Source organism: Sus scrofa, chromosome 13 (assembly GCF_054392235.1).
Source record: "Sus scrofa isolate SSC_HxYL_T2T_F1_AM1 chromosome 13, Sscrofa_HxYL_maternal_Yorkshire_Landrace_v2.0, whole genome shotgun sequence".
NCBI classification, from domain to species: domain Eukaryota; kingdom Metazoa; phylum Chordata; class Mammalia; order Artiodactyla; family Suidae; genus Sus; species Sus scrofa.
In genome coordinates, this window is record NC_139395.1 from 38,418,687 (window position 1) to 38,432,500 (window position 13,814).

General features: G+C 43.7%; 1 protein-coding gene across 11 annotated transcripts in view; it reads right to left on the reverse strand.

The window, feature by feature from the left end:
• Positions 1-13,814, reverse strand: part of SCN11A (sodium voltage-gated channel alpha subunit 11) — an 89,721-nt gene that overhangs the window by 75,004 nt on the left and 903 nt on the right. For 3 of the 11 annotated variants that reach the window (XM_084990701.1, XM_084990699.1, XM_084990696.1), the window contains exon 2: positions 4,363-4,501. The exons of 3 other annotated variants lie outside the window; for them this stretch is intronic. The gene's annotated coding sequence lies outside the window, so the exon portion shown is untranslated. Of the gene's footprint in view, positions 1-4,362; positions 4,574-13,204; positions 13,292-13,814 lie in introns of all 11 variants that reach the window. 5 more of the 11 variants (XM_021071678.2, XM_084990695.1, XM_084990703.1 and 2 more) reach the window with 4 other exon arrangements.

Sequence of the window (13,814 nt, forward strand, 5' to 3'; positions counted from 1 at the left end):
GTGGGATGGACTGGGAGTCTAGGGTTAATAGATGCAAACTATTTCATTTGGAGTGGATAAGCAATGAGATCCTGCTGCATAACACAGGAATAAATATACTCATTTGTGTGAAACTTGATGGAGGTTAATGTGAGAAAAAGAATATATATATGTATGACTTGGTCACTTTGCTGTACAGTAGAAATTGACAGAACACTGTAAATCAACTATAATGGAAAAAGTAAAAATCATATATAAATAAATAAATATTATAAAATTTCATTGAAAGTTGGAGTTGGAGAGAAAAGATAAAGGGATGCTCGGAGGCATCATCTTCATCTGAAACACCTGAAGAATCAAAACATTCTACGGAAGGTTAATGGATCAAGTAATACAAATGTAAGTCTATTCCTTAAAATTATACACGTAATCAAGTGCAAAACAAAAACTGGAAGAAATCATGGGAAGGTCAGAGGGATTACTATCAACAAAGTAAATTTCTCATCTCACATAGGAACAATCCAATAATTTCTACTTAAACTTGATAAATCAAGTATAGAAGCAGAATTCCCTGGTGGCCTAGTGCTTAAGGATTCAGCACTGTCACTGCCGTGGCACAGATTCCAAGTGCGGTGCAGGTTTGATCCCTGATCTAGGAACTTTTGCATGCCACGAGCACAGCCAAAAAAAGAGAGAAAGAAAGCCTAGGATAAACCATGATGGAAAATAATATATGAAAAAAAAAGCATGTGTATACATGTATGACGGAGTCACTTTGCTATGTAGCAGAAATTGGCACAACATTGTAAATCAACTACACTTTAATAAAAAATAAAAATCAGAGCTCCCATTGTGGCTCAGTGGAGATGAATCTGACTAGCATCCATGAGGATGCAGGTATGATCCCTGGCCTCGCTCAGTGGGTTAAGGATCTGATGTTGCCATGAGCTGTGCAGACGTGGCTCAGATCCCTCATTGCTGTGGCTGTGGCAAAGGCCAGCAGTTGCAGCTCCAATTCAACTCCTAGCCTGGGACCCTCTATATGCTGCTAGTGTGGCCCTAAAAACACACAAAACTTAAAAAAAAATTTTAATTAGAAAAATAAAAATAAGAAAAAAGAAAGAAACAAATATAAGAGAATTATTTAGAGCTAAGGGAGACAATGACCAGAAGACTGAAAAACTGAAATGGCTAACAGTGAGACTAAGTAGACAAATAAATGAAGGTGGAGATACATTACTTTTCACGTTATATCCTTCCCAACAATTTTTCCTCCTAAGCTATTTGAATTAAGTGCATGTATGTCACCTTCACAGGATTGTGAAAGGATTGTAAAAATTCCCCAAGGGCTCAAAATATCCTCTGATTCAAAACAGAGTCAAAACATCAGGTACAATGACAGGCTCTAAATCTCCTTGAGTCAGAAAAAAAAGCAAGCTTAATCTGAATTTGCAGTCCTAAACTAAGAAGCCAGCAACATGCAAATTATGGTTTGACACATGGAAATCATGGAGATGGGGAGGCCCGTGAGGAGGCTCTGCCTGACCTCCATCAGGTAATGGGCTAGACTTGCAAGAGAGGTGGGAAGCTGCCTGTCAGGGCTCTGCTCATGCTCTTCTGAGGACTGGCCTGGGCTCAGCAGGCTAACTTCCACTGAACAGACAGAAAACAAACACTTATCTGGGAAAAAGGGCCAAAGCGTCTCTTCCTTAAGCAAAGACCCTAAATTCTTCGGGCATAGACCTAATTCACTCTAAGTTAAGTTTTGGTAACTAACCCCAGGCCTTACTTCAAATCTATAGCTTATAGAGGTATTCAGATCTAAACTCCAACTGCTCATCCATTTACACTTGGTGCTGGAACTGCAAAGTGGTATAAAATACCATCCCAGCCCTCAAGGATCTTACAATGGTGTGGGGAATCAAACAAGTCAAGCATGAGGGATGAAACCACATGATGAGTACGGCTACACCAGGGGAAGCCCTGGGGGCTGTAGAAGCCCAGAGGAAGGTATGGTTATGAAGACTGGAAGTCATCAAGCTGGGAGGAGAGAGGGAGGAGGACTCGTATATGAAAGCATTAAGGGAAGCAAAGGGGTTTTGTTTCTTATTTATGAGTTTAACTATAACTACAAATGTTACATAACCTCACTGTGCTGGCCGACTTCAACTTGCCCTACAGCCCTCTCCCCATTCTTCTGTACTCTGCTCAGTGCACATGAAGCTAATCACATGGAACCCTAACTGGAGCCCCCTGAACTCCAGCTTCTGGTTGAGTTTGGCCAATGGGAGGCACCAGCAAGAGACCCAGAGAGTGGTGGAGAATGAGGTCAGGGATTTCTTCCCCAATTCTCCCTGATGGCGGCCTCATGCCAGAGTTCCTGTCAGATGGCCCAACCACACAGCTTTCTCTCCGGCTCTATAGCATCTACCTCCTTGGCCCCTTCAAATGTGGGCTGTGATGGCACTCTACTCTCACCACAACCTGAGAACAGCACACTCGCTTGTTTCTGTTACTGTAACTCTGCTTGAACTTTTGTAAAATGTCCCTTCAATAAAACAACCTCGAAATGCCCAGTTTGAATGTTTCCTGCCAGGGCATGGCCTGATAGAATTATCCATTAGATAAAATTCAAAAAACAAGAAAACGAAATGATTACTCACAAACCAAAGCCACCTAATACAGGCAAGTTTTAACATTTTGGTGTATTTCTTTACTGTAGTCTTTTTGTGGACATACTTTCATAGTTGTCATTATAACGTGTATGCAATTTTACCTCATGAGTTTTTTTAAGCATTTTTTTATTACTCAAATGAATTTATCACATACCTCATGAGTTTTTCAATTAACACAGTATCACAAACATTTTCACAATGAAAAATGTCATTTAATGGTATCTATCCTGTTCTAGACAAAATTTTGAGTATGATAATATACATTACATCATTTAATCAGCAGAACAAACTCACAAGATAAATATTATGCTTGAGGCGTTTCTAAAAGGAAATATTCATCTGGAATTAAGGTGAATTTTTCCCCCAAGAGGCAGAAACTTTAACCTTACCTCTTCCTTTGACTAATGTTTCTCTCTAGCTTTCTCTCCAGGTAAAGAACCAAACTAGACAACCTGACCCTCACACTTTACCCTAATTGGTAAGGGAAGTCACAAAAGGATTGTGGCTGCACAACCAGAACCTTTTGGCATGAATCTGGTCCACACAACATAAAATTCCAAAAGTCCACACTGAGGTTAGTAAGGTTCAGAGCTATAGGCTAAGCACTGCCAAACACCTTAAATGGATTATCTCTCATGATTTCCCAAGAAAGCTATAGGGTAGATATTACTATATCATCTACATTTTATCAGAAGGGCTTAGAGAAATGGAGGCACTTGCCTATGATCCCATAAATGCTGGAGAATCTCAATCCCAAACAATCACCCCTATGCAATTCCACCTACGTGCCTCATTCCTCATACTTAAGCTAAGATGTCTCACAAGGAGGTGAGAAAAGGAAGTCAGGAAGAGAAAGTCACACAGCTTCCAGCACAGTTGGGCTGGGTCTATGGCACCACACTGTGTGTGACATTCTCCCCTGGACATCAGCCTCACTACCACTACCACCCCCCCCATTCACATGTCACTCCCACAGGCATTCTACTGGCTCCACCATGACGCCCTCCTATTCACCCAAATCAGACAGCTTAATGGGGGATGTATCCTATCAGAGGCCACCTCATCCATTTCGGATGGTGGACTGCATAACAAACTCTTAACTATGGTGATATATAAGCCATGTTCATTTACATGTGTTACAAGAATACATATTCTTTCCTTCATAGATACCATAAGAAAATCAGAAAGCAAACAGACAAGAACAGACTTTAAACTATTTGATCTCAGTCCAAAGCCAATTCCAAGATTAGGTTGTTAGCTCTTCAGAAAACAAACAAACAAACAAACAAAAACCCTTGGTACATCAATTTCTGATTCTGTTGATTGGCCACAGGGAATTCAGAAAATATTTGGCGGATTTGCAACCACAGCCTCAGATGGAGGCAAGATCTGAGCTCATCATTTCTAGAAAAGTTTAATTCCTGACACAAAATCTAGGGTTGTGAGCACCTAACAGGCCAGCTAGCCAGATATTTCCTATTCCCATGCCCTCATTTCCTCTCAGAGCATGTGAAAGGAGAACCACCTGATGGACCCCATCATCTGAGCCATGTATCTTGTATCTGGTCTCTACCTTTGATTTGAGCAGGAAAAGATTACAAAAGGCCTGTACACCATCCTGATGAAAAAAACAGGGCAAGTTCCATAGTGTCAGATCCAGCCTTGAAAGGACAGAAGAACAGGGCTACCCCCAGCCCAGGGGACTTACCCACCTCCTGGTAAGGTGGCTCCAGGCATCGGCCTCAGGAGTACCTCTTGAAGCTCTCCACAGAGCAAGTCTCTCACAGTCTGAGCTCCTGCTCCTGCTCCTGGCAATTGAAGCCCTTCTGGGAGAGGCGGTTCCAAAGCTGGGTGGAGAGTGTGGAGGAAGGCAAATGGGAAGAGAGCCAAAGTGATTTTAAAGAATCGTGTAGGAAACCCTGTAACCAGAGAAGTGACTGAGATGGTACTTACATTTATACTTTGGAAGCATCTGCCTTTAATCATCACTTAATCTAACTCTGCAGAAAGCATCATTAATAAAGAAACAGGTTTTTTGTTTTTTGTTTTTTTTTTTCCCTTTGGCCTCATCTAAGCGAGTGAGAAAAATACAGAAAAGTCTATCTAAAAAGCCATACTGTTTCTGCACTCAGCTTAGCCTGTAGGTCACCTAACCTGAGGGCTGTAGGGTCTTGCTCGCTCCCCCGCCCCCCGCCAAGACCTACTGAGGGCCACATGTGAAACTGCTCACAAGGCACCCATTTAGCTCCTCCTCCTTTCTTCTCTCTTGTCCTATCAACACTGGGGTTCAGATCTACGAAAATACATGCCTGCTTATGTGTCGGTCATAATAGACACCAAGAAGACCCCTTGGCCACCAAAGCAATTCTTTTTTTTTTTTTTTTTTTGTCTTTTGTTGTTGTTGCTATTTCTTGGGCCGCTCCCGCGGCATATGGAGGTTCCCAAGCTAGGGGTTGAATCGGAGCTGTAGCCACCGGCCTACACCAGAGCCACAGCAACGCCGGATCCGAGCCGCGTCTGCAACCTACACCACAGCTCACGGCAACACAGGATCATTAACCCACTGAGCAAGGGCAGGGACCGAACCCGCAACCTCATGGTTCCTAGTCGGATTCGTTAACCACTGCGCCACGACGGGAACTCCACCAAAGCAATTCTAAAACAGACCTGTCACCAAACCTAAAACTCTTCTGGGTAGGCTTCTGTTTTATTAATTCTTAGGGAAATTTGAAATTTCTCCGGGCAGTGTCATACTATAAGCTATTTTCAGCCCCTGTCATTTTCCAGAGGCTAGCTGTTAGCCACCTGAGGTAAAGGATATAGGATGTGTGTTTATAAGGAAGCAGAAAGTAAGAAGTAGGTGTTTAAGGACATTTTGGATTGGAATCAAAGGCAGATTTTGGTCCTGCCAGAAGAGGCACTAAATACTGGTCAAAAGAATTGGGCTATACCACTATAAGCTGTGTGGTATTAGTTGGATTACACAATTTCTCTGAACCCTAATTTTCTCCCTATAAAATGGGATAATTTTTCAAACCTCCTTAGTCCTAAGAAGCAAATGTTGTGAAATCAGATTGTTATGATCATTATACAACTACAGATGTGATAAATTCATTTGAGTAATTAAAAAAATGGAGAAAAAAAAAGAAGCAAATGTGATATTAGCTGTGAAAACACTGCAAAGACTAGAGACAAGTATCTTTTGTTTTCGGGTTTTTTTTTTTTTTTTTTTGGCCACACCAGCAGCAAAAGTTCCTGGGGCCAGGAATCAAACTGATGCTGCAGCAGTGACCCAGGCCACTACAGTGACAACACCAGATCCTTAACGTGCGGCGCCACAAGGGAGGTCCAAAAGTCTATTTATTCAAGGAAGAAAAAGGCCTGGTTTCTTTTCTCCCCCTACTGACTCAACACCTAGATCCCATGAAGAGGAAGTGAAATCACAGCCATGGGATGGAATTAGTACCAGATCTGACACAGCATACATGACCTGACTTTTTAAGGCAGTGATCAGAAGAGTTCTACAGCCTTATCTGATTTTAGGGTGACTCTCAAAATAAGAGAAGATCAAAGAATAAAAGAAGTACCTAGAGTTAAGAACTATTTTTTACATGGATAAAAACGTGTGTTTGAAGAAGTAAAGTAGGCCTCTAAACCCATTATCTTAAGAGGCTCTGGTCTTTTTTAACATAAACTCTTTGCAAATATTATTTCCCTAAGCTATTAAGAGTCAGATTCAGACTTCCCACTCTGAAGTTTCAAAGAATCTTTCTAGTTTCATCTTCAAGTAAGTGAAAATTATTCCAAATGTAAGGACTTAAGTGACAAAGAGTAATACACAAACTCAGGCCATGTGAGCAGTATGGGGTTTGCAGTCAGGACTTCCCTGATTCACCTCTCCTGTGGAGAACTTAGGGAAAGCAAACATGCACTGAAAGAAGGAGCAGAGCACCTGTGCTGGGTCCTCATAATAACAGCGGTCAATGCCAGGGCGCCCACACTTGCATCCCTCAAGCCATACTGCAGCATCACCTCCCTCAAGTGCCATTAGGCAAGCAAGACCTTGCCAGTCTCAGCCCTGCCACCTGATAAACTGATCTGCTTCAGCATCAGTGGCCAAGTATGGTGCATCAGCTTTAGCAGCAGCTTTAGCAACCATGCCTCCCATCTGTTGATTTAGCAAAGATGACACTGAACCTCCACTATTGCAAAGCACCTGGAAATACCAAAACAAGACCTGGGACCTTGAGCAGTCTGCACTCTCTTTATGAGAAATAAAGGTGTATGAAGAACTATAAAACAAAAAATGAGAGCATCAAGGAGCTGCAAGCAAATTGCAGAGGCCTTCACAGCATGGAGCAGAAAGCAACTCATTCTGGGGAGGCTCCCAAGAAAAGGTAGGTGGGCTTCGAGCTGAAGCTCAGAAAATGAGTAAGAACTCAACGTGCAGAGAAAGGAGGGGTGGGCTTTCCAAGAAAAGCATGAGTCAGGACACACAAGCCTGGAAGGTCAGGGTGTGTGTAGACAATCTCAAATGGTTTGACGTGTATAGAAGAGGAGGCGGCTAAGATGAAGGGATACTTTGCATAACCTTGAATACCACTTGGATCCCACTGAGTTTGAACCTGAGCTTGTATTGAGTCTCAGGTGTGGCACAGACATTGTCTTAAGTTCTGATTATTTTAATGTATAACCACTGTTTCCCTAATGTGCACCACTGCTGACATCTCACAGACAAGAAGACATCCATGCACATGAAGAGATGTTAAGGAGTAATGCTGACAGTGTGATGTACACTACAGCAGAAGTTGAGAGCAGCCAAAGTGAGCAGAACATTCTGTAGGGCAACTTGGAATGAGCAAACCAAGGAGAACTGGCTGTGACTTATTCTGGGGACACAGTTCTGAGAAGTACAGAATCCATTTCCTAGTAAACATGTGCCTACAGGGCTCTCAGGAAGACTCCTAGTTAGATCCTTATGGAAAACATGCTTGTTGAGGACACAGCTCATGATCTTGATCACTGCTATGGTTCCATGCTTACAACAACACACATTTAATATGTGTTTAATAATTATTTGTGACAAATAAAAGAACTGCTTATCTCCTCACAGTCCTTTCTGAAACCCAACACTGGCTCAATCCTATATATCTGGTTCTGGGAAGGAAGCCCTGGTATGTCCTCCTTTGTAAGATCTCGCTCTTCACTTCCATTCTTCAATTCCAGAGGTACAAGCCCTTCTCACCTCTCACTGGACTATCACAGTGGCCTCCCCAGTAGACAGTCTGCCCTAGCCCCTTCCTGGTAGACTGTTCCATACACTGACCACTCCTGCCCCAGCATCCCTCTCTTCTCTGTCCTCTGTCTTGCTCAGGGTACTGCTCTCCTCTTTCCCTTCTCTTTTGCCCTTTTCCCCAATCCATCCATTTCTTAATTCCTGCTGCTTTCATGTAGTCTTTCGTGACCATGATATTCCTCTATGAGCTCCCTCTACATGATCAGCCATCAATATTTCAACAACACAGCACATCACATACTTTTGTGATCAGCTCATTTCCAAAAAATGGGGGGGTTTTTTGGCCATGCTCACAGCATGCCAAAGTTCCCAGGCCAGAGATCAAACTTGCACCACAGCAGCCATCTGAGACATAGCCGTGACAATGCCAGATCCTTAGCCCACTGAGACACCGGGGAACTCCTCAAAATTATTTTAGATAATTTTACATTTGTGTTTTGGTTTGGGTTCCTCCAAAAGCATTAGATAAGCACTTCAGCACAAGAGTTTGTTTGGGAGGTGATCACAGGAAATAGGGAGAGAGGAACGGAAGGCTAAGAAGGAGGAGAAGCCAATAAAGGGTATGCTCTTCAGCTGATTACTGATCTGGCCAACTGGGGCTCAGCCTCTCTGGGGGAGCTTTCAAGGAGCTATGCAGAATGTATTTGACAATTAGGAGGTAGGCATTTGTCCTCTGGCTTACATCCCCTATTGGCTGAGGGTTGCGCACAGAGGCGTTACGGTAACCAACTTCTAAAATGGCCCTGATGACCCTTACCTCTGATATTCATGTTTTCATGTAGCCCTATCCTTAACTGAACAGGAATAACTAACATGATACTGCAGAAGTGACAGTATGTCATTTCTGAGGCTTGATCATAAAAGGCAACATAGCTTCTTCCTGCTCTCTAGGATTGCCCCTCTGGAGGGAGGTAGCCATCATGCTGTGAGGGCATTCAATCAGCCTTATGGAAATTCCACATTGGGAGGAGCTGAGGCTTCCTGCCAACAGCCAGTACCAACTTACCAGCCATGTGAGTAAGCCATCTTGGAAGCAGATCCTCCAGTCTCAGTGGGGGTTAACTTCTCCCCCACTTCCAAGTCTCTGGGCAACCCTTGCTCGTGGGCTGAGAGAGCTCCCTTGGCTTTGGAGAAAACACTGAGAAAGAAAAGCCAAGAGAGCAAGACAGACCCAAGAGAGCAAGGCAGACCCTATTAGTGCACAGGAGTGGTCCACCACAGCTATAGCTGAAATCAGAGGAAGTCTGACGGAATGTGGCAGAGGTACCAAAAGCACCTGCTATACTCAGAAACTTATTTTTGTTTTGTTTTGTTTTGTTTTTATTTTGGCCATGCCTATGGCATGCATAAGTTCCAGGGCCAGGGACTGAACTTGTATCACAGCAGTGACTCAAACCACAGCAGTAATTATGCCAGATCCTTAGCCCATTGATTCCTATGTACTCTTCTCTCCCTCCACAAGGATTGCCAAAGGGTTACCTACATATAGGTTGTGAGCAAGGCTTCAATGCCCAGCTCACGATCATGAGATCTCCTACAACACAACAGTGAAAAACGTTCCATCCTCTAATCTCCTACTTTTCACTTCTTGTACCCAAATTCAGCAGTTAGTTCACTCTGCTTCCATTTCTGATATGTACTATTGAAGACTCATTTAGTTGCATCTAAGAAAATCCTAATCCTAAAGAGACTTTAATGGCAGAGAACAGGGGTGTCCCTGACACCCCTGAGAAGCTGCTGACTCTCATAGAATAGAAGAAAAGATTGAAAACCTTCAGGACATTCTGGAAGTTCTGCCTCTCCTAGTTCTGTTGCTTTCCCCAGCCTCTTTTTTCTCCTGTCATACTATATACAGGCTTTCTCAGGACAGAAAACGGCCACTCCCAGTCCCTGTGTTTACATGCTGATCTTTTTCATTTTCAGATACAAAATTCCTGTGGAAGGAGCTTAGTGACCTTCCCTGCTCAGAAGCCTGACTCCAAAACAATCAACAGAGGTCTGGTGGCTCCCACTGCCAACCTGGGGATGGATCCCCCAAGTTGAAGCAACTCCTAAAGAACTCCCAAATGGGGACAGCAGCAATATGAAAGTGTTTTAAGGATTAAATAAGGCAAAAGGAATGAACTTCCCTTTGTATGTTCTTAAATGTTATACAAAGATACAGCTTTACTATTATTTGAGAACCAATACAGTGTAGAGAGCAAACGCGCGTACACACACACACACACACACACACACACACACACACACACACCTTAGAACCAAATCTGGTCTTAAATCCCATCTTGTTCTAACAGCTGTGTGATCAATCTCTTTGCAAAATTTCTCTCTCAGTTTCTTCATCCATAAACACCTGAATGTACAGTGATAACACTAACTGTACAAAGGATTCATGAGATTTAAGTGATCAGGGGATAACACTTTGTAAGATACAAGCCAAAATAAATGTTTATGGCTGGGTAAGGGAAAGGATCCTCCACTATCTACCAGGTCCCTGCCTCTCACATGGATAAAAATACACACTCCAAATTCTTTATACCTACCACAGCCCCAGCCACATCTGAGCTCCAGGAAAGAGTAGCTACATAGGTTACTGACTTAACTGTGCAGGAGGGAGGGAGGGAAGGAACAAGGCAGACAGACAGGCATGCCGCCAGCCTGAGGCTGGGATAGGTGGCCAAGTCTATATGGATGCCCAGCGAAGGGACTGGCTGGGAGTCAAAAAGGCTATAATTAACTTATGAATTACAATAAACTTGTAGCCACACTTAATAGGTTTCCAACATTTTCTCAATTTACCCTGGCTTCATTCTTCTTGGTTTAGTCTTGTTAAGGAGGAAGGGAAGAGGAAAGGGCAAGGAAAAGTCTTAAAGGGCAGCACCACCAAGCTTGTAAAAGAGAAGAATGGGTCTAGGCTTTGAGCAAAAACTCAGTGGCCTGCTGGGACATCTGCACAGATATCTGCACAGTCACTCCTTAGGGAACACAGAGAAAAGGAGGTGAGCTGCAGCAACAGGAAGAAACACATCTGGCCTGACTATGAAGCTGCCTTCTTGACCTGCCCATTCCACCCTCCATTGGAAGTTGAAGGTGGTCCAGGGGCTGCAGTTCAGGGTCCCCTGAGATGACATATCAGCTTTCTTTCTCTGCTTTTTCCTAAGTAGAAATTGGATACTGACATTTCTATAGAAATTTAGTAAGATACCTGGATATGAATTCACAATGTGTGTAAGAGAGAGACAATGTCTGCTGACACTCAAGTTCAGAAACAGAATGATTGGACGTCACAGGAGAAATCAGAAGGCCTTCCTCCTCAGTTCACCATGTGGTCTCAGGTTAATTGCTTCATGTCAAAACCTAAACTGGAGGAGACCATTTCTCTCTCTAAAATCCTGAGCACAAAACCTCCCCAACTATCTCCACAAAAAGTGGTCCAACCGAAACCTGCAGACCTGTTTGATCCTGTGGCTGTTAACATTAAAAGAACGCGTCCTTGGAAGTTCCCTGTGGCATAGTGGGTTAAGGATCCAGCACTGCCCCAGCTGTGGCACAGGCTGCAACTGTGGCAAGGGTTAAATCCCTGGTCTGGGAACTTCCACATGCCAGGGGTGCAGGCAAAACAAAGAACAAAACAGAATGTGTCCTTTTATCTGTAGCACAGATGTTAGCTGCCTGTTCCTCTGTTGTCACCTGCATCCATTCCTGCTGCCCCTCATTTCTGGCCCTAGAGGATCTCTCTTGGCTTTCCACAATCCCAATGGACCCTTGATTCTTTCTATTTACCTAAATTTCCCACCATCCTTACTCTCAGAAATGAGGCAAATTTCTTTTGATGCCCTGAGCATAACAGTTTCAAAGATGCCCCCCTCTGTTTTTTAACATGGATGCTCTTGGGGTCACCTGCCATCTCAAACAATTTATCTGAATATATCTTTCTAATAAATAATATTCTCTCCCAAAAGAAATTTTAGTAAGAAGTATGTCTCCACCTCATTGGATTACCACACAAATCCGTGGCTTGGATCCTGCGTTGTGGTGGCTGTGGCATAGGCTGGCAGCTATTGCTCTGATTCTACCCCTAGCCTGGGAACCTCCACATGCCGCAAGTGTGGCCCTAAAAACACAAAAAAAATAAAATGGAGGGGGGGAGAAAAAGAGGTGGAGTTCCCATTATGGCTCAGGATGGGAGTCTCTGTGAGAATGCGGGTTCAATCCCTGGCCTTGTTCAGTGACTCAAGGATCCAGCATTGCCGCAAGCCTCAGCATACGTCCCAGACACAGCTCAGATCCAATGAGTGTTTGCTGTGGCTATGGTATAGGCCTCAGCTGTGACTCTGATTCAACCCCTGGCCTGGGATCTTCTGCATGCTACAGGTGTGGCCCTAAAAAGAAAAAAAAAAAGAAAAAAAGAAAAGAAGGCTGATAGGCCAGGCAATCCTGTAGAGACAAACTAGCAAGCAGGCATACAAAAGGCTCCCCTAACCAGCACTAGCCTGGCAAAGGTTCATCTCTCCGACCTCACCTCACCAGCCCTCAATACCAGATTTGCTCAAACCCACATGTGTGCTTGCACAGGCCCCTGCATGGGCTGCTCTCTCCTATACTGCCTCTCCAAGCCCACACTAACAGCCAGAACTTAGTCCTTTCCTCCAGGGAGTTTTCCTCACAGCAAGGCCTTACTTTGCCTACATTGACAAATACTGTCCCCTCCCTTCCTCCTCTGACTGCTTCATGATGGATGAACCTCACCTCCCCAGTCAGACTGAAAGCTGATCCAGGACAAAGCCTATATCCTCTTCCCTCACATCTCTCAGCACCCACCCTGGAGTTCATGTTCTTAACACTCTAGTTCCCTATTAAATGGGACAAGGATGCTAGGTGAGCGGTGGCTCAGCTGCTTCCAGAAAGGCTAGTGCTTCAAAGCTCAACGAAGGCAAGAGGCGGGAGAGAAAGTGGAAGGGAGGGAGTGGAAGCACTCACTAAAAGCTTATGGAATACACTAAAGAGCTGAGCATCAGAACAAAGACATTTAAAAGGGCAAAGGAAACACTAGATGGCTGTTAATGGTGAACTGAACATGATAAATTATTACTTAAATCACTTGGTTTCACTCCTTGTTGTTATGTGCAGTTAATTGGAGGGAACAAAATGCTGGGCCTGCCTGAATGGGGAGGGGAGGTGGGAAGAGCCTCAGGCTTGTAGCTTCCCCAGGACCACAAAACCATCATGCATAGATAACAAGTACAGAGCCAACCTCGCTCCCCAGCTTCTTGCATTCGCCCGGTCCCAACTGCCCACATTGTGGTGCTCCCTTGGCAGGAGCTATTGGCAGCCAGGTAGCCTACGAGAGAGAGTATGAGAGAAGTGAATCAAGTGGCCCATCACCTAATGATCCCTCAGGCTCTCAACACAAACCCTGCCCCGACTGGGCCCACTAAGATGTCTCCCACCCTTAAGAAAGCCAGGTGGCCTCAATAGCTGATTTAACTGCTTATTCAAAAACTTGGATTTTGACTTTTTTTTCTTCTTACATTTCTATTATATTCATTATATTTCTGAGTTCTACTCATGATATTCCTGGGCTCGTACTAAATTATAAAGCACCCAGACACAGACATGAGTAAGACACACTTGTATCTTCCTTCAGTTGGAAGGACAAATACAAGCATATTGAATTCACTGCATGCTGCATAGGGAAAAAAAAATCTGACAGTTTAAGACAAAGAACGTGTTAGAGTATGGAAATAAATTAATAATTCCATGGCCAAAGAGAGAAGAGGTAGGCAAAGTGAACCTGATTAACACCATCAACAAATAAGGAAATTTGGAAACACACAGAACTGTTACAGACCAGGACTGCACAA